The following is a 21,744-nucleotide window of genomic DNA, read 5'->3' as shown; positions in this document are numbered from 1 at the left end:
TCCTGAAAGATGATGCTGTGAAAGTGCTGCACTCAATATGCCAGCAAATTTGGAAAACTCAGCAGTGGCCACAGGACTGGAAAAGGTCAGTTTTCATTCCAATCCCAAAGAAAGGCAATGCCAAAGAATGCTCAAACTACCGCACAATTGCACTCATCTCACATGCTAGTAAAGTAATGCTCAAAATTCTCCAAGCCAGGCTTCAACAATACGTGAACTGTGAACTTCCTGATGTTCAAGCTGGTTTTAGAAAGGGCGGAGGAACCAGAGATCAAATTGCTAACATCCGCTGGATCATGGAAAAAGCAAGAGAATTCCAGAAAAACATCTATTTCTGCTTTATTGACTATGCCAAAGCCTTTGACTGCATGGATCACAATAAACTGTGGACAATTCTGAAAGAGATGGGAATACCAGACCACCTGACCTGCCTCTTGAGAAATCTGTATGCAGGTCAGGAAGCAACAATTAGAACTGAACATGGAACAACAGACTGGTTCCAAATAGGAAAAGGAGTACGTCAAGGCTGTATACTGTCACCCTGCTTATTTAACTTCTATGCAGAGTACATCATGAGAAACTCTGCACTGGAAGAAACACAAGCTGGAATCAAGATTGCCAGGAGAAATATCAATAACCTCAGATATGCAGATGACACCACCCTTATGGCAGAAAGTGAAGAGGAACTCAAAAGCCTCTTGATGAAAGTGAAAGTGGAGAGTGAAAAAGTTGGCTTAAAGCTCAACATTCAGAAAACAAAGATCATGGCATCCGGTCCCATCACTTCATGGGAAATAGATGGGGAAACAGTGGAAACAGTGTCAGACTTTATTTTGGGGGCTCCAATATCACTGCAGATGGTGACTGCATCCATGAAATTAAAAGACGCTTACTCCTTGGAAGGAAAGTTATGACCAACCTAGATAGCATATTGAAAAGCAGAGACATTACTTTGCCAACAAAGGTCTGTCTAGTCAAGGCTATGGTTTTTCCTGTGGTCATGTATGGATGTGAGAGTTGGACTGTGAAGAAGGCTGAGCACCGAAGAATTGATGCTTTTGAGCTGCGGTATTGGAGAAGACTCTTGAGAGTCCCTTGGACTGCAAGGAGATCCAACCAGTCCATTCTGAAGGAGATCAGCCCTGGGATTTCTTTGGAGGGAATGATGCTGAAGCTGAAACTCCAGTACTTTGGCCACCTCATGAGAAGAGTTGACTCATTGGAAAAGACTCTGATGCTGGGAGGGATTGGGAGCAGGAGGAGAAGGGGACGACAGAGAATGAGATGGCTGGATGGCATCACTGACTCGATGGACGTGAGTCTGGGTGAACTCCGGGAGTTGATGATGGACAGGGAGGCCTGGCAAGCTGCAATTCATGGGGTCGCAAAGAGTTGAACATGACTGAGCAACTGAACTGAACTGAACTGATGAAGAATACTGTCATGAAAGTTGTGGTGATCACAGGAAATGGGAGAAAATGAGGTATGGGTTCTTTTGATTGTCCTGGGGAGCTTGCAGTAGGAAGTGACAAAATTCTGGGCATCAACACTTTGGCAAATATTACTTTGAAAGAAGTTGAAATATCTTACAGTAGCCCTAAAAGAATCTTCATTTTTATTAAGCCACTAGGAAAGTTCCCTAAATTTCTCAGTGGGAAAACTGTGTGTCAGGGACTATATAGTCCTCAACATCATAAAATAATTTTCTTTATCACATGATCTGTGGCATTCTTCAATATTGTTGGCATTCCAGTCTATTTTGATATTTTCCCCAGTTGCTTGTTGGTGTCTGTTAAGATACAGTCTGATTTTGTATCAGACAAATGAAACACTTCTCCCTTTGAAAAACTTTTTTCAACAATCTGTCTTTAATAAATTAACAATTTATTTTAATATCTCTCTGGCTTAGACTCTTGAACCTCAACATTTCTCCTGACAAATATTGTCCTGTAGTTTAACTTGTCTTTCTTCTGATTTTTCTTTTGTTTTTCTGTCTCACTGTACTTGTTGTAGTTGTTTAAAAAATAACAAATTCTGTAAATAAAACTATTTAGTCATTTATTCTTTAAATGAGTATTTGGCACTTACCACTTTCACAAATCTTTAAATCTGAAATAATTGTTTTTTTAACAAAAAAGATGCCATATCACAAATAATTAAGACATCCATTTTTTAAAATGTATTTACATAACACAATCCAAACCTCTCTATGGGAGCATGCACAATCAGGGCTTCTCTACCTAGAAGCACTGTCAAAGCTTATGAAATTAAGTCTTCAAGCTTTAACTAAACTACATATTGGAGGATAAAAACACTGTTTCGATCCCTGGTCTGGGAAGATCCCACATGTCACGTGGCAACTAAGCCTGTATACCATGACTACCGAGCCTGCGTTCTGGAGCCATGAGCCAAAAATAAATAAATAAATTTTTTTTTAAAAGAAACAAGTTAGTATCATATACACAGTTCTTGCTTTAACTAAAACTAGCATGCAATTCTGAACAAAATTTGGAAGAAAGGAATTTAGAATTACAAAGTAATACTCTATAGAATTAATAAACTTGTTGCACTAATTATCTTTGGTCTACATGGACTTCAACTTTCTTTATCATTTATATTTGATTTACTGATAAAAGCATACTAAGAAATCTGTAAAATTGCAAAAAAGTAAAATACCAAAAACCTTCTATTTCAAGTGATTCTCTTTTAAAATGCTCCTTTGATTGGATTTATAAGTATATTTGTTGATTCCATCCCTGACAAAGCTTCAGTTGAAATATCAGGCCAACTGCATTGATGTGGTGACAACAGATGCTCAAACAAGTAAGCAGATATTTTCTTTATTTCTTAGCCTTATATTAAAAATAGCTTACACTTATAAATGGGAACCTCAATTAGCTGCTGAGTTATAGGTTGCCCATTTGGCTAAATCTTCCCAAATTAGCTGCACCAGAATTGTCAATCCCTTTGAATAATTTGTGTAATCTTTGTTTTCCAACACCCCTACATATGTGTATATCATTTCCGACACAAGAAACTGTGTGTGTGTGTGTGTGTGTGTGTGTGTGTGTGTTCAGTTGTGTCTGACTTTTTGAGACCCCCTAGACTGTAGCCCTCCAGGCTCCTCTGTCCATTGAATTGTCCAGGCAAGAATACTGGAGTGGTTGCAATTTCTTCCTCCAAATAAACTATGTAGTATCATCTTATTGGGCCAATATTTTATATGGCCTTTTTTTTTCTTTCTTGATATGTGACATAAAGGAGTAGGTGCAGCGATCACATGGATGAATTAAAAATATTAGTGCTATGACCTCTGTGATTGTAGTACAGAAATATAGCTGGATCTCTGGGAAACAGTAGAAACAGTGTCAGATTTATTTTGGGGGGCTCCAAAATCACTGCAGATGGTGACTGCAGCCATGAAATTAAAAGACACTTACTCCTGGTAAGGAAAGTTATGGCCAACCTAGATAGCATATTGAAAAGCAGAGACATTACTTTGCCAACAAAGGTCCGTCTAGTCAAGGCTATGGTTTTTCCAGTGGTCATGTATGGATGTGAGAGTTGGACTGTGAAGAAAGCCGAAGAAGTGATGCTTTTGAACTGTGGTGTTGGAGAAGACTCTTGAGAGTCCCTTGGACTGCAAGGAGATCCAACCAGCCCATTCTAAAGGAGATCAGCCCTGGGATTTCTTTGGAAGGAATGATGCTAAAGCTGAAACTCCAGTACTTTGGCCAACTAATGCGAAGAGTTGACTCACTGGAAAAGACTCTGATGCTGGGAGGGATTGGGGGTAGGAGGAGAAGGGGACAACAGAGGATGAGATGGCTGCATGGCATCACCGACTCGATGGACATGAGTTTGAGTGAACTCTGGGAATTGGTGATGGACAGTGTTGGGGTTTTTCTCCCCGGAACTTGGAAGCGACGAACCTGAAAGAAGGACACTTGGACAGTCTCTTGCAAGGACTGACAAGTTTATTTCTGCAGTCAAGCTTTTTTATAGAAGCAGGAACAAAGAGCTCAAAGTATGCGGCCAGCAGAGCGCATACGGAGTTAACACATTATCAGTAGAAACATTTCAAGGACAGCGCGCTCTGAATCACTCATGGGCTTCTCCCACAACCCGCTCTCACAAGTAACATCCCTATTTATTATTAACTCTTGGCGCCGAGCATAACCAAAGGCAGGAGATGTCTTTCTATCCATAGTGCAAAGCCGCGTACTTCTGGCCCTTCGCCATTTTCCCAAGGACTTTCTCCTTTTACGGCTATTTTGCACTACGCTTCCCAACAGACAGGGAGGCCTGGCATGCTGCAATTCATGGGGTCACAAAGAGTCGGACATGACTGAGCGACTGAACTGAACTGATCAGCAGTATCATCAATCAGTCAGTCAGTTCAGTTGCTCAGTCATGTCTGCCTCTTTGTGACCCCATGGGCTGCAGAATGCCAGACTTCTCTGTCCATCACCAACTTCCGGAGCTTACTCAAACTCATGTCCACCTAGTCAGTGATGCCATTCAACCACCTCATCCTCTGTCAGCCCCTTCTCCTCCTGCCTTCAATCTTTCCCTACTTCAGGCTCTTTTCCAATGAGTCAGTTCTTTGCATCAGTTAGCCAAAATATTGGAGCTTCAGCTTCAGCATCAGTCCTTCCAATGAATATTCAGGACTGATTTCCTTTAGGATGGACTGGTTGGATCTCCTTGCTGTCCAAGCTAGGATCATGACACCTAATCAATATCCACTCTAACAACCCATAGCTGATGGTACTCATACTCAGGGCATGAATAATAAGCCTAACTGGCTAAATGCAAAAATATGTATAGTATAATGTTGTGTGTTTTGTGCAGTGTAACGTTAGGTGTGTTTCCATATCAATATATGTAGAGATATGTAAGACTAAAAAGCACATTGTATCAGCCATAATTTGGGTTAGGTTCATTGGAAAATATACTAATGTAATTTTTCATGATTTTAAGAAGTATAGCCTCTGTATGGTCTCCCTAGGTGGCACTAGTGGTAAATAACCCTCCTGCCATTGCAGGAGACATAAAGAGACAGGGGTTCAATTCCTGAGTCAGGAACATCCCCTGGAGGAGAGCATGGCAACCTGCTCCAGTATTCTTGCCTGGCGAATCCCATGGACATAGGAACTTGGTGGGCTACAGTCCATGGGGTCACAAAGAGTCCAACACGACTGAAGCGACTTAGCATGCACAAACACAGCCTCCGTATGGAGGTGAATTATTTTTAAAAGCATCAGCAATAGGTCAATGACAAAAGAAATCATACTGTAAACTACAGAAGAGGAATTTTCCTTTAGTTATTCTGTCTATAGCTCATGACAATAAACTCTGTAAGAATTCTTCAAGGTTTGAGTCCCTAGGGTTAAGTAGTTAGATATAAAGCAAATTAAAACACCATCATGAAGTATAATTTCTAAGTCTGCCTATTGCTCAAAGACATGTTCGTTCTACAATTTCTTGACTGTTGCAAAAATAACAGATTATATTTCTTGCTATAATTATTAACTATATTTTGCAAGAATCATCAACTTTCTGATTAAAGGACTGGAAACACTTAAACAAAAATTTCAATTTTGATACAAAATTTGTATGCAGCATATTAGTGTTAGCAAGGAATCCATCATAGAAATACTCCAAAGATATCTGGCATTTGGTGAGTTGATTTAACCTAGGATCATCCTTTCACTCTGATCTGAGGGATATGGAATCCAGAAGATTTTTGGCAGAGGAGACCTATATGAACTGAAAACAGCAATATACAGGCTAAATTCTACTTTTATTAGTCCCAGGACCATCGTGCATGTGCAGTTATATGTTTAACCCCAGAGAAATTTACTATTATATTTTTCTTTATGTGTTAAAAATCTTTAATCTTTCCCAGGCCAATTCTGCTGTTATCATATGACTGCCATAACCCAATCAATGATTTGTTTAGTTTTTTTCTTTTTTTAATTTCTTTCTATGTAGCCTGTGTTCTCATATAATTATATTCTATTTTGGAGACATTTAGTACTCTAAGCATTATACTCATTCAGGAATCATTTATATATAATACCACTACTGAGAAATACTATTCTTTCTTATTTTCCAGATAAAGAAACTGAAGTTCTAAAGGATAAAGCTAATTTCCCATAATCAAATTTACTCAAGTTGTCGAGCAAAGACTTCAGCTGACACTTCAGAACATTCCTGGGTGTACACTGATCACACTGCTTCACTAGCTTAGGTTGAGCAATCTTGAGCTTCTTTCACTCCACCTTCTCGTGTTTCATTGCTCAATTTTAATTCTTCTTTATTTTTATCTTTTAAATCAAGATCCATGGTTCTGAGTGAAGGAAATCAGAGCTCTGTAATCATGTTCATCCTCTTGCGCTTCTCAGAATACCCGCACCTCCTGGCACCCCTTTTCCTGGTGTTCTTGACCATTTACACAGTCACTCTGGTGGGGAACCTTGGCGTAATAGTGATCATAAGGACAAGTCTCAAACTCCACACACCCATGTACTTTTTTCTTAGCCATCTATCCTTTTTGGATATTTGTTCTTCCAGTGTATTTACACCCAAACTCCTAGATATCTTGGTACTGGAAGACAGAGTTATCTCTTTCAAAGGATGCATGGCACAGTTTTTCTTTGGCTGTGCATTTGTGATTACAGAGATGTCCATGCTAGCAGCGACGGCCTATGACTGGTTTGTGGCTGTTTGTAACCCCTGCTCTACACAGCTGCTGTGTCTCCTAAGCTCTGCAGCCTCCTGGTTGCTGGGACTTACACGTGGGGTGGAATGTGTTCCTTGACAATCACATGTTCTCTTTTGGAGCTGTCCTTCTGCCGTTCTATGTCATACATCACTTTGGCTGTGAGTATTCTGCCATCATCTCTGCTTCCTGTTCTGACACCCATTTCAGTCAACTGACGTGTTTCATTTCTACACTCAATGAGGTGTGTGTAGCCTCCTGATTATCTTCACCTCCTACATTTTCACAGTTGTCACGATCATCAAGATGCCTTCAGCTGCTGGACTCCGAAAAGCCGTCTCTACCTGTGCCTCCCACCTGACTGCCATCACCATTCTCCAGGGGACTGTTCTGTTCCTTCATTGTGTACCCAACTCCAAAAGCTCATGGCTCCTCGTCAGAGTAGCCACTGTGTTTTTTACTGTCATGATTCCTATGCTGAACCCCCTTATCTATAGCCTTAGGAATAAAGGTGTGAAAGAGACAGTCAGGAGTTTGATAACCATGAAACTGCTTTCTCCCTCAATATAATTCAGAAGTCCAATAGGACTGAAAAATCACTTGAATTAAAGTCAAGCTGTGTATAACTCAAATAAATATGTTTATGTTCATATTATGCCTAATAATTTTCTTACATATTTCTGATGCTAGTTTACCTTTATTTTAAATAAATATATGATTATGTTTCAAATAAATTGTATGTTGCATTTTACATTTTTTTGATGGTCAGGATGAGGTACAATTATTTCTGAGTTAATATAGAAATAATACATTATGGAAGTCAGAGTCATGAGAAGATATATATTGTTAGAGACTCACTTCTTATGCTACAGTTTATGTTGTGATTTGTAACTGTTGCAAACACAGATGATGACTCTGTTTAGTGTCAGGGTTAAGGTTAGGGTTAGGGTTAAATTTGTACTCAGATTCTCATAACTAACTCTTTTGATTCAGTTCTATAAAATGCAACTTTTAGCTTTTCTCAAAACTTTATTTTACTCCAGGTAAAATGAGGACTTTTGAGTTTTCATTATAAAAATATTACCTGATTTTAAGCAAGAAGATCCTGAAAATAATATCTAGTCTCTGTATGCATCACTAATTTTTTGAATACCAGTATAATATAGTTCAATAAAAGGTGTTTAAGATGATACTGAATACTGAGAAAAAGTTAAACGTATTTCTAAGGAGATATAATGATTACCCAGTGATAAAGCCCAAGTTAAGAACTGCTCTATTTTCTCTTCTTCTGACATATATACTCGTTCATGTCTCAGGTTTGCATTCATAATCCAAAAAAGAAGAAATGCTCTTTATCAATAATGAAGTATGAAAAAATTATAATAGATTAACAGAGATGTTTTTGAATAACTGGGCCTAATCATGAATCTACCTCATTCGGTTTAATTAGTCTTTCTTATATTCCTTTGAAGTACCTGCCATTACCACATATTCTTTATGATAACGTTGAAGTAAATCTCACTATCCATTAGAGCAACTTCTGACATCTTTTCTTCACTGTAAGTGGATCCTGTTTATCCTTGACCGTTTCATTTTCACACAGACTTCAGTATTTATTTTGTTCATTCTTTTAAACCCTGAGACTCTTAGGGGCTCTAAAATTTACATCACCTGTTCTTTAGCTCTGCGTGTTAAAGCATGCTTGACGGTAGCCATGCCCTCTCTGCTTCATTCATCTACACTCCTTCGTAATGATAAGATCATATTAGCTGGTTTTTACTTTACCATTGTTTTAATTTATTTATTTTTATTTTTGGCTGTGCTGCCCAGCATGTGAGATCTTAGCTTCCCAACCAGGGATAAAGCCCGTGCTCCCAGCAGTGGAAGCAAAGAATCTTAACCCCTGGAACACCAGGGAAATCCCACCATTGTTTTTATTGATGTGACTTTGCCATTTGATGTATTTCTTATTGTCATTACTATGATTGATTCAGTTTCTGAGGGAAAAGAGAGACAACAAAGCCATGTTATATATTGAGTTTGACATACTGAATTAAAAATAATCCAAACTGTATCTCTTTCTTTACTGATTAGGGGAAAAAATGGGCATAGGTAAAATTATACAGGCATGGCAGATAAGATATATTGTGAAGAATCATTAATAAGAGATTACAAATCTTAGTGAAATAAACACCTTCCTTGAAAAAACATAGCATTCAATCTTATACAATAAAAATAGAAAATCTAGGTAAAGTCTTATCTATTAAAGTATTGAATGTCTGTGTGTACTTGGTCATGTCTGACTCTTTGTGACCCCATGGACTTCAGCCTGCCAGGCTTCTCTGTCCATGGGATTTTCCTGGCAAGAATACTGGAGTGGGTGGCCATGCTCTTCTCCAAGAGATATCCCTGACCCAGGATCGAACCCCCATCTCCTGTGTCTTCTATATTGCAGGTGAATTCTTTACCACTGAGTCACTGGGGAAGCCCAAAGTAATGGAATTTGTTTTCAAAAACTTCCTAACAAAGAAATCCTATGCCCTGTTTATTATGTTGGTGAATTTCTCAAAACATTTAAGAAATATTGTCAATCATGCACAAATCTGTCTAGAGAATAAATTGAGAGGATACTTAATAATGCATTATATTCATTGAGTTTTTAACAATCAATTCAAACAAAGCTATTATAAGAAATAAATTTATAGATCAATCTTTCTCATGAGGTTAGATAATGAATATTCAAGACAGAATATTAACACACTGAGTTTTATTCCAGAAACTGAAAAGTGGTTTAACAGTCATGAATTAATAGCCACAAATCAACATATTAAAGCAAAAGGGAAGATATATCATTCTTGCAATTTACAGTTCTAGAAAAATAATTTGGTTAAATACAAAACTCCTTCCATTCTGAATGGATGACTTTTCTCAACTCACATTTAATAAAATTGCTATTAGCTATAAGAAACTTTAAGCAATCCTCATATTAACTACTAAAATTACTGTGATTAATTTTAAAATACTTTGGCTGTAATACTATGTATATATCTAAACCTACATCTCCCCAAGAATGTACAGATCCAAAGGCAGTCCCCTAGAGTTTTACTTGAAAAGTTCATATTTCCTTGATGGCTGTGACAAATATTTCTAGTATCCATGTGTTGAATAGAAATTAACCTCTTCCTGATAAGAGTGTGCGTGGCTCAAATGGTAAAGAATCCACCTTCAAGGCAGGAGACCTGGGTTCAGTCCCTAGATTGGGAAGACTCCCTGGAGAAGGGATTGGTCAGCCATTACAGCAGTCTTGCCTGGAGAATTCCATGGACAGAGGAGCCTGGCGGACTACAGTCCATGGGGTCCCAAAGAATCAGGCATGACTGAGTGGTTAACACTTTCACTTTCTTGTTAGAGTATAGAATGTCAGAAATAGGCTATCATTGTGAAAAATATGGCCTGCTGACCATGAATACTAGAAATGGCTTGCCTTTGGTGTAATTAAGGTATTCAGGGGTTACAGCTTAGCTATCAATAGTTTATTTTTAATCTTCATGCTTGCAGGAGACCTGCGTTTGATCCCTGGGCCGGGAAGATGCCCTGGAGAAGGAAATGGCGACCCACTTCAGTATTCTTGACTGGAGAATTCCATGGACAGAGGAGCCTGGTGGGCTACAGCCCATGGGGTCACAAGAGTTGGACACGACCGAGAGACTAACACACACACATACATGCGTGCATGAATAAGTCTTGCAAATTAAAAAGTCATTTCTATTTGCTCACCATTAGAATACAATGATGCAATTGATATTTTTATATATACTCATTTACGCACCACTACTGCATTCAGTTATTATTTTTTCATATTTTGGTTGCAGATTCCTTAGAACTTTCTATATACAGAATCTAGCTGGCAAGTAAAGACAGTTTTACTTTCTACTTTCCAGTAATTATAATTTTCTTTCCTTATTCAGCAAAAAGTTAAAATAAGATGTTGAATAAAAGTGGTTGAGGACATTAGTTTTTTGGTTGTTTTTATACACAGGGTTAGGAGAAAATCAAGTTATTTTACTTTATGTAGAGAAGACTCTATACATGGACATCACCAGATGGTCAACACCGAAATCAGATTGATTATATTCTTTGCAGCCAAAGATGGAGAAGCTCTATACAGTCAGCAAAAACAAGACCAGGAGCTGACTGTGGCTCAGACCATGAACTCCTTATTGCCAAATTCAGACTTAAATTGAAGAAAGTAGGGAAAAGCACTAGACCATTCAGGTATGACCTAAATCAAATCCCTTATGATTATACAGTGGAAGTGAGAAATAGATTTAAGGTCTAGATCTGATAGATAGAGTGCCTGATAAACTATGGAATGAGGTTCGTGACATTGTACAGGAGACAGGGATCAAGACCATTCCCATAGAAAAGAAAAGCAAAAAAGCAAAATGGCTGTCTGGGGAGGCCTTACAAATAGCTATGAAAAGAAGAGAAGCAAAAAGCAAAGGAGAAAAGGAAAGATATAAGCATCTGAATGCAGAGTTCCAAAGAATAGCAAGAAGAGATAAGAAAGCCTTCTTCAGAGATCAATGCAAAGAAATAGAGGAAAACAACAGAATGGCAAAGACTAGGGATCTCTTCAAGAAAATCAGAGATACCAAAGGAACATTTCATGCAAAGATGAGCTCGATAAAGGACAGAATGGTATGGACCTAACAGAAGCAGAAGATATTAAGAAGAGATGGCAAGAATACACAGAAGAACTGTACAAAAAAGATCTTCATGACCAAGATAATCACAATGATGTGATTACTGACCTAGAGCCAGACATCCTGGAATGTGAAGTCAAGTGGGCCTTAGAAAGCATCACTACGATCAAAGCTAGTGGAGGTGATGGAATTCCAGTTGAGCTATTCCAAATCCTGAAAGATGATGCTGTGAAAGTGCTGCACTCAATATGCCAGCAAATTTGGAAAACTCAGCAGTGGCCACAGGACTGGAAAAGGCCAGTTTTCATTCCAATCCAAAGTAAAGGCAATGCCAAAGAATGCTCAAACTACCGCACAACTGCACTCATCTCACACGCTAGTAAAGTAATGCTCAAAATTCTCCAAGCCAGGCTTCAGCAATATGTGAACCGTGAACTTCCTGATGTTCAAGTTGGTTTTAGAAAGGGCAGAGGAACCAGAGATCAAATTGCCAACATCCGCTGGATCATGGAAAAAGCAAGAGAGTTCCAGAAAAACGTCTATTTCTACTTTATTGACTATGCCAAAGCCTTTGACTGTGTGGATCACAATAAACTGTGGAAAATTCTGAAAGAGATGGGATTACCAGACCACCTGATCTGTCTCTTGAGAAATCTGTATGCAGGTCAGGAAGCAACAGTTAGAACTGGACATGGAACAACAGACTAGATCCAAATAGGAAAAGGAGTACGTCAAGGCTGTATATTGTCACCCTGCTTATTTAACTTCTATGCAGAGTAGATCATGAGAAACGCTGGACTGGAAGAAACACAAGCTGGAATCAAGATTGCTGGGAGAAATATCAATAACCTCAGATATGCAGATGACACCACCCTTATGGCAGAAAGTGAAAAGGAACTCAAAAGCCTCTTGATGAAAGTGAAAGTGGAGAGTGAAAAAGTTGGCTTAAAGTTCAACATTCAGAAAACAAAGATCATGGCATCTGGTCCCATCGCTTCATGGGAAATAGATGGGGAAACAGTGGAAACAGTGTCAGACTTTATTTTTCTGGGCTCCAAAATCACTGCAGATGGTGACTGCAGCCATGAAATTAAAAGACGCTTACTCCTTGGAAGGAAAGTTATGAACAACCTAGATAGCATATTGAAAAGCAGAGACATTACTTTGCCAAAAAAGGTCTGTCTAGTCAAGGCTATGGTTTTTCCTGTGGTCATGTATGGATGTGAGAGTTGGACTGTGAAGAAGGCTGAGCACCGAAGAATTGATGCTTTTGAGCTGTGGTGTTGGAGAAGACTCTTGAGAGTCCCTTGGACTGCAAGGAGATCCAACCAGTCCATTCTGAAGGAGATCAGCCCTGGGATTTCTTTGGAAGGAATGATGCTAAAGCTGAAACTCCAGTACTTTGGCCACCTCATGCAAAGAGTTGACTCATTGGAAAAGACTCTGATGCTGGGAGGGATTGGGGGCAGGAGGAGAAGGGGACGACAGAGGATGAGATGGCTGGATGGCATCACTGACTCGATGGATGTGAGTCTCAGTGAACTCCGGGAGTTGGTGATGGACAGGGAGGCCTGGCATACTTCGATTCATGGGGTCACAAAGAGTCGGACAAAACTGAGCGACTGATCTGATCTGATCTGAGGATTTCTTTTCTGTTTTCTGCTTTTACATTAAACATAATGCTAGCTAGAGGTACTTTTGTAGATGATCTTTATCAGATTGAAGCAATTTTCTTATATATCTTGTTTGCTGCTATACAGGTAATTGTTTTTGTTCCTCCCCTCCCCCCTCAAGTCATTATTTATTTTCCTATCATATACTGTGATATTTTATTTTCTAATATTTTATTCAGTATTTCTGTAATGAAATACATTAGTTATCTTGATTTTTTTTTTTTGCAACATCTTTGTCTGGTTTTGTTGTTGATGGTTGTTGGTTAGTTACTAAGTCATATCTCTTTTACAACCCCATGGATGATAGCCTGCCAAGCTCCTCTATCCATGGGATTCTCCAGGCAAGAATACTGGGGTGGATTGCCATTTCCTTCTACAGGGGATCTTCCTGATCCAGGGATAAAACATGTGTCCTCTGCCTGTCAGATGGATTCTTTACCTCTGAACCACCAGGGAAACCCATGAAACACCAGAGATGTCCCAAAACTCAGAAAATGATTAGAAATATTGGTGGTGGCTCCTCCTCACTGTAGGGGACACCCACACTCTTTCTTTCCTGGTGTGCCTCTCTGCCTTGCTTCGATCTTACCTAAACAGTTTCTCTGCCTGCTCTCCCACTTGTGCTATGTCTCTAAAAAAAAACTTCATACCTTCATTTACAATTTTTGCCTCCTTGAGAAATGCATTTTTTACTGGGGACAAAAATATATTTATATACTGATGGTTGCCAGTAACCCGCTTGTCAGCTATCAGTTTTTAAACTATAGAGTGCCGGGAGCCGGCATGTTGCATATTGAGTGCATATTGCATATTGAGTGCAGCACTTTCCACAGCATCATCTTTCAGGATCTGGAATAGCTCAACTAGAATTCTATCACTGCCAGGAGCCAGCGTGAGGAGCTCCACCCATGACAACGGTCATGAGGAAAGAGGCTCGGCATACGCAGAGGCGGGATCAAGCCTCAGGAGTCCCCCTGGAAATTCTCGAGCATCTACCCACAAAACCAGAGTCTGCCTACTTTCTGCCTTGTGCTTTCACCTACACCTCTGACTTTACGGGGGGCTGTCCCCCACTACCTCTCTCTGAAAAAAGAGTCAGCTTACAGCTCCAGTTAATAATTCCTGGGTGTGACAGTGTTTCAACCTACAAACTCTTTGGAAGTCCTCTAGCCTGCCTGAATAGGTTTTTCCGGCCACATGTGATTGCTCAGAGCCTCCCAACTGTGAGAGGCAGGAGGTGTTCTAAACTGTCTAAATACAGATTCCTTTGAGCAGTTAAAAGATTGATTAGAAATTGTATTGGTGAAGGGATTTTCACTTGTTGGGCCAATGTTTGCTGCTAAGTCTCCATATCCCTTACCTGCTGTGTCCCTGGCAGTGTATTGATTAATATAATTGGTGTAAATGGTAGCTTTAATGTTTGTAACCTGGGACCCTTGAGTTAATTCTTTTTCTTGTTATAGCCCACCACACCTTTGCTCTGTAGGAATGCAACTTTATCTAATGCTTTTGGAGGGTGGCGCTTGACTTATCACCTTTAGAGAAAAATAAGTTTTCTGAAGAAAGGGTCTTAAAATGTTAACAGGCCTCCGGGCCAGAAGATGATGCAAATCACCTAAACTTTTGCATATGATAAGTCTGCAGGAAGAAAGCCTGGCTTACTGCATGACTCTACCCCTTCCCCCATTATCCTCTATGCATAACTTAAGGTATAAAAACTACTTTGGAAAATAAAGTGCGGGCCTTGTTCACCAAAACTTGGTCTCCCCATGTTCTTTCTCTTACCTTCTGGCTGAATTATTCAGCCTCTTTTCTCCACTGAATTTCCTCACTGAGCTATCCTCATTCTATTACTCTTTATATCCTTAATTAACGTTTAATTAAGCAGTTGTTTCCTGATCCTCGCCGACGCCGTCCCCGCTTCGAATTCCCTGGATCCACCGGGACTGGACCCGGCAATAGAGTTATGATTCACACATTCTAAACTAATTAATCATTTTCAGGTTTTGCGCTTTGTTGATTGAATTGTCTTTGCCTCTTCAACCAAATCCTGGGCTCCTGAAGGTCAGGAAGCAGGCCAAAGAATTCTATCATTGTACTTGCACAGCGCTGGGTTCTAGATATTTGTAGCTGAAAATCAAATCCAGAAATCTTTGGTTTCTATCATGGAGGTTTCTTAGAACCTCTGTCAGAATCACCTGCGAAATCAGTTGAACTCACGGATATTTGGCAGAGAAACCCAGGAATGTTCATTTTAAACAAGCCTCTTGGAATATTCTTATGTACATGGATGTTTGGGAACTAGAACGCTGTCACATACAAATAAACACAATCCTAAGTACATGTTTCACACAAGGTATAGGCAAGATAGTAACAGCATCAAGTTTAAATAACATTTCCAGTCTTATTTCCTCCTCTAGCCCCTCCTCCCCTTCCTGTCTGAATCATCCTCCTGGAGCAAAATCTTAATCAAGTCCCCTTTCAACTAAAACCTTCCCAATTGTGAGACTATAAAACCCATGATCATAAGCTTATCCTTTAAGAATCTTTATGGCCCAGTTGCAATCAAAAGACATAACTTTTTAACTAAGAGCACAAATTCTGTGGCCAGAATGACTGAATTCAAATCCCAATGCCTCCAGTTTGAGTATGAGCTATATTAATGGGATGAAGAAAAAGTGTTGCATATATCTCTTATTGCTCTGTTTATTCAAATATCCATGCATGTTTTTTTGGTGCTATTTGTTACTTAAATGCTTGACAGAATTTACCATTTAATAGTATGGACCTGGGGTTCTCTTTGTGGGAAGATTTTTAACTGAAAATTCAATTTCATAAGGAGATAGAGGCTATTCATATTTTGTATTTCATGTTTATTTGTATGGTTCAAATGATTTTTCTACATCAACTAAGTAGTCAAATTTTTTGGAAGAAAATTCTACATAATACTCCCTAATTATTTTTTCTACATTGACAGCATCTGTAATGAAGTCCCATTTTTTTTTCTTGAGTAGCAATTGTGTTATGATCTGTTATTTTTAATCAATTTATCTATCAGATGATTGATTTTATGTATCATTTTAAACATCAGAATTTTAGTTTTGCTCAATCCCTTATTTCTACTTCACTGTCCATTTTCTATTTTTGATCACCATTCTCATCTTTTCCTCCTTCTATTTATTGTGAGATTAAAAACTGTGTTTGCTTTCTTATCTTCTTGTAATGGAATCACAAATCATCAAGTTTCTTCTCGTAAGTAAAACATTCAAGCAAGTAGGTGCTATTTTAAATAGAATGAGATATAAATGGAAAGATTACAAAGATGTTGACCTCATGAGTGACAAGTAGAAGTCTAAACTAGTCCTTAAGATTCCCCACCACTTGGTGCACACATATCTTCAACTAGCCATTCAATTAATTACACATTAATCTGGGAGCTGCTGGCAAATAATTTCAAATTATAACTAGTTTTAAATCAGTTGATCATGAGAAAAGAAGACTATCCTTATTGGTGAGTCTCATATAATCCAATGATTTGTTAAAAACACTTGAATCCCTCTTTAAAGAGATGTGTGAATTATAAGAGGGTGTTGAAAGAGAGATTTTAAGTGTGAGAGTGACTTGAGAGGAGAAAACAAAGCAGATACCTAGGAGTGGATTCTAGGAACTGTGAATAACCCCAAAACAGATGTCAAGGAAACAAGACCTTATTCCTACAACTTCAAGGAACTACATTATCCCAACAACATGAAATGAGCTTGGAAGAGAACCAGTTTCTAGATGAGAAACTTGATGACACTTTGATTTCAGCCTTGTGGTAACTTGAAAAGAGGGACCAGATGTATTGTGCCTAACTTTGGGCATACAAAATTGTGAATTAATAAATGAGTATTTTTCAAGCCACTGAATCTGCAGCAGTTTATTATGATGAAATAGACCATTAATATACCACACAATTCAGCAAACCTATCAATTGCATTATCGAAAAATGTATATTCAACAAGTTTTCATAAAACAGGAAAACATTGAGATACAATAATAACTGCAAATGCCAGAATATCATATTTCTATTCAGTGTGATATTGAATATGTTTTTTTACAAATATAGATGTTCAAATAAGAAAACTTAGAGGAAAGACTTGAAATAAACATAACACTATGCTTGGTCTACGGGACAGTAATTGTGATTTTCTCTTTCTGAATTTTGGAATTCACGTCTTCCATGATAAATATAAACAGGTTGATTGCTAGTGTTATTTTTCTAAGATGAGAAGATAAACATGCTCAAGCTTCCTATATTATATTTTAAATCATAAAATATAGGAATACAGGATTTTCATTAACTTGTCTTGTTTGTAGCTCATGGAAAACAACCCAATCAAAATTCTCTGGGGTGTGAATCCCCAGGTCACTCAGGTAGACGTAAATATACAGCATGGTCCCTAAGTTTAGTTTGCAAGTATTGCTTACCCTTGAGAGTGTCTCTATTTTTTAATGAGAAAAAAATGTAATTTTCTTGATGACTTTACTGAAATATACTTTGGAAGAAGTTACAATACTCTTATTACAAGCTACCACAATTTTAATTAAATGTAAGTATTTTTTTAAATACTTTTCAAGATTCTTATTTAAATTAAAGAAGTCTTCAGTAAATCAGTCTATAAAGACTATATGGCTTCTCGTGAGTTGTGTAAGTGATTTACTTTAATTCTGATGTGGGAAACTTTGAAATTAACCATAATTTTGGCAGAGAAGCGCCTATGCAACCCCAGTAGCAATGAAATGGTACTCATTTAATTCATTAAAGGGTAAGAATACAAGATATTGAACTTATTTCTTATATCTTTAATATTCATGGGATGCATCTAGTTTTGAACTTTGCTTATATAGCTGAATGATGTCTTTGGTGGACATTCAAGTAGTAGTTATTTGTTTTCAATTAAAAATAATTTTAAAAAATAGGGAAATATTAAAAAGAGATCTATAAAACTGTAGAGGAATATGCCAGACTTTGCATTAATTTTTTTGAGTTTAAAATCATTCAGGTAAAAGCAAGTTGGAGCAGTACAGCAAATTTGAGTTCTGAATTAAACCCCAAAGTAGTCTGAAATATGTTGCCTGGTATTTGATATTAAAAGGTAATTATGCTTTTATATATCAAAATGTGTGTATTTTGTGCACAAAAATAAAAATTCCTGCAGTGAGTAAAATGAAAGAAATAGCTATCAAGCAATCTAGGTAATGCAGTGATACTGTGCATGCCAAGTCACTTCAGTCCTTTCTGACTCTTAATAAACCACCCTATGGACTATAGCCCACCAGGCTTCTCTGTCCATGGGATTCTCCAAGCAAGAATACATACACACCTCCAGGGGATTTTCCCAACCCAGGGATAGAACCCGTGTCTCTTATGTCTGCTGCATTGGTAGTTTAGTTCTTTTAGAGATCACAGAAATCCAGACAGAAGTGTTCAGTTTGCAGGTAATTTGTATGGAGATGATTTTGAATATGGGTAAGCATTTGAGCATGATTTTAAACTAAAATTGAATGAAAATTAGTCCTGAAGGATGGCGGTAGGTAGGCTAAATAAAGATAGCTGCTGAGTAGATGGGTGGTAGCTAGCAATAAAGATGGGAGTGTATTTTGAAGAATATGTTCATTTTGCCCTAATTACATTTTTCACAGCCTTAACCTTGGATGGAAAGGAAATCATAGAGATACAGACAAGGACAGGGAAAAATGGACAAAATGAAGTTTATCCCTTGATGGCTTGAGACATTAATGGAAATGTACAGCTAAGAAGGAAACATTAGAAAATAAGTAAGTAAGAAAAAGATTTCCTCTGTGTATGCATTTTTTTCTACTTCTTAGTCACTATTTGCACCATTTCAGACTTCGTAAAATTATAGGCAGTGCTACATTGTAGAATATTTGGGGGTCAAATATTTCAAATTAAAAGTAAACATGAAAAACAGCATTAGAAATACAAGAGAAGAAACTAAATTTGGTGGGGGCCATTTATTACATGTGAAATTAAAGTCTTAAGTGTTTTAGAAAATAATTAAAGTTGGACTTCCCTGATAGCTCAGCTGGTAAAAAATCCGCCTGCAATGCATGGGACCCCAGTTTGATTTCTGGGTCGGGAAGATCTGCTGGAGAAGGGATAGGCTACCCACTCAAGTATTTCTGGTCTTCTCGTGTGACTCAGCTGGTAAAGAATCTACCTGTAATGTGGAAGACCTGGGTCCAATCCCTGGGTTGGGAAGATCCCCTGGAGAAGGGAATGGCTACCCACTCCAGTATTCTAAACTAAATTTGGTGGGGGGCATTTATTATGTGTAAAATTAAAGTCTTAAATGTTTTAGAAAATAATTCACTAATTTAAGTTATATTTTATACATAACTGTGTAGTAAAAGCAAATTCTTAGAATTATATTCTATAGGTAAGGTTTCAGAGAGCTTAACTTGTCAGAGACATATTAATAAGTGACTGAGGTTAAATTTTAAGGCAAGTTGACTTGATTAAAGAGTCTAGATTGTTAACAAGACATCATTCATATTCTCTAGGAGATACAATATGTGACTTTTTACCAAGGTTTGGCCAGTTGGTGAAATCATTAAGGGAATGTAAACCTGAGGCTTCTCTGATGAGGTGGGTTCTGGATCTCTCAGTTATGTGACTGGCGACTCCATGGCCTATAGCCCTCCAGGTTCCTCTGTCATCAGATTTCACCAGCAAGGATCCTGGAGTGGGTTGCCAGTTCTTTCTCCTGGGGATATTCCTGACCCAGGGATTGAACTCATGTCCCTTGCATCTCCTGCACTGTCAGGAGGATTCTTTATCATCGCACTACCTGGGAAGCCTCTCTCTGATCGGAGAGCACTAAGGAAAAGTGAGAGAAAAACAGGACATCTTGAGCAGGTAGAAAGGCCTGAACAAACATAAGAATTTGCAAGCACAATCAACAAGTTCAATTAAATGAAGCTAAAGAAAGGAATTCTCCATGTGGAGAAAAGGGAGACAGAGCTGGGAGAAATTCAAACAAGGACATTTTCTGAGTCACCGTGACACTCAGCTCTTCCCAGTCCATCCTCTCCTTGCCTCTCCATCAGAAGCTGACTTGCACTCTCCACACCTGTAGACACACAGTATACCATTTGGGCTCCAACTGTGTCTTATTCGTATTCCTGGGAAATCCCAGACTTCACCACTGCAGACCAGTCCCCTGTCCAGGCTGGGAAAAAAAAAAATACCCTCTATTTCTGTCATGTCTGGTTGCTTAGGGTGAACTCTGGTTTTCTCTGGCAAAAACCATAGTGATGGATGAGAGAAGTCAGAATCACCTTCATCCTCTCAGGCTTCTCAGAATACCCACAGCTCCAGGTGCCCCTATTCTTGGTCTTCTTCACTGTCTATACAGTCTCTGTGGTGGGGAACCTGGGTATGATTGTGACCATCAGAATCAATCCCAAACTTCACACCCCCGTGTACTTCTTTCTCAGCCATCTCTCCTTTCTTGATTTTTGTTAGTCTTCTATAACCACACCCAAACTCTTAGAGATCTTGGTTGTGGACACAAGGACTATTTCCTACATGGGTTGCATGCTGCAGTTCTTCTTTGATTGCACACTTGTGATCACGGAGATGTTCATGTTAGCAGTGATGGCCTATGACCGGTTTGTGGCTGTTTGTAACCTCCTGCTCTACACAGTTGCTGTGTCTCCTAAGCTCTGCAGCCTCCTGGTCACTGGAACTTACACATGGGGTGGAACGTGGTCCTTGACAATCACATGTTCTCTTTTGGAGCTGTCCTTCTATGGTTCTAACGTCATATATCACTTTGGCTGTGAGCATTCTGCAATCGTCTCTGCCTCTTGCTCTGACTCTTACTTCAGTCAGATGACATGTTTTATCATTTCTAATCTCAATGAGGTGTGTTGCCTCCTGATTATTCTCACCTCCTATGTTTTCATAATTGTCACATCATCAAGATGCCTTCAGCTGGTGGACTCCGAAAAGCCTTCTCCACCTGTGCCTCCCACCTGACTGCCATCACCATTTTCCATGGGGTCATCCTTCTTCTCTACTGGGTACCCAACTCCAGAAGCTCATGGCTCTTCATCAAAGTGGCCACTGTGCTTTTCACAGTAGTCATCCCCATGCTAAATCCCCTATCTACAGCCTTAGAAATAATGATGTGAAGGAGACCATCAGAAAATTAGTCAACACCAAAATCTTTTCTCACCTAATGTAATTTTGAATGAGAAGAGAGATAGAGGAGAGCACTTTCTTAAATGTACTTTACACAGTGTGTTGATGGTTATTACATTTTTCTTCAAATGTGTGCTTATTCGCTGATTAGTGTGATCTTGAGACCCCTTCTCTGTCCATGGGGAATCTCCAGGGAAGAATACTGGAGTGGAAAGAGTGTCATGCTCTCTTCCAGGGGATCTTCCCAAGCCATGGATGGAACTCATGTCTCCTGAAGTGCGTGTTGATTCTTTAGTGACTGAGACACAATGGGATACAATCTATATATACATATAGATTGTGGATACAATATATATATTGTATATATATATATATGTAGATACAATATATATACAATATATACATTATTATATATACAATATATAT

At 38.6% G+C, this 21,744-nt stretch overlaps 2 pseudogenes; both read left to right on the top strand.

Annotated features, from left to right (window-relative positions):
- Window positions 1-6,349: 6,349 nt before the first annotated feature.
- Window positions 6,350-7,377, top strand: LOC147359900 (olfactory receptor 1165-like; annotated as a pseudogene).
- Window positions 7,378-20,445: 13,068 nt separating this feature from the next.
- On the top strand, window positions 20,446-21,361 carry LOC147359899 (olfactory receptor 1165-like; annotated as a pseudogene).
- Window positions 21,362-21,744: the final 383 nt, after the last annotated feature.

The sequence above is a fragment of the Bos grunniens genome, chromosome 14, assembly GCF_055505025.1.
Source record: "Bos grunniens cultivar Pamir isolate PY7600 chromosome 14, Bosgru_T2T1.0, whole genome shotgun sequence".
NCBI lineage: Eukaryota > Metazoa > Chordata > Mammalia > Artiodactyla > Bovidae > Bos > Bos grunniens.
The sequence above is the reverse complement of the archived record's forward strand: the minus strand, read 5'-3'. Positions and strand labels throughout refer to the sequence as shown.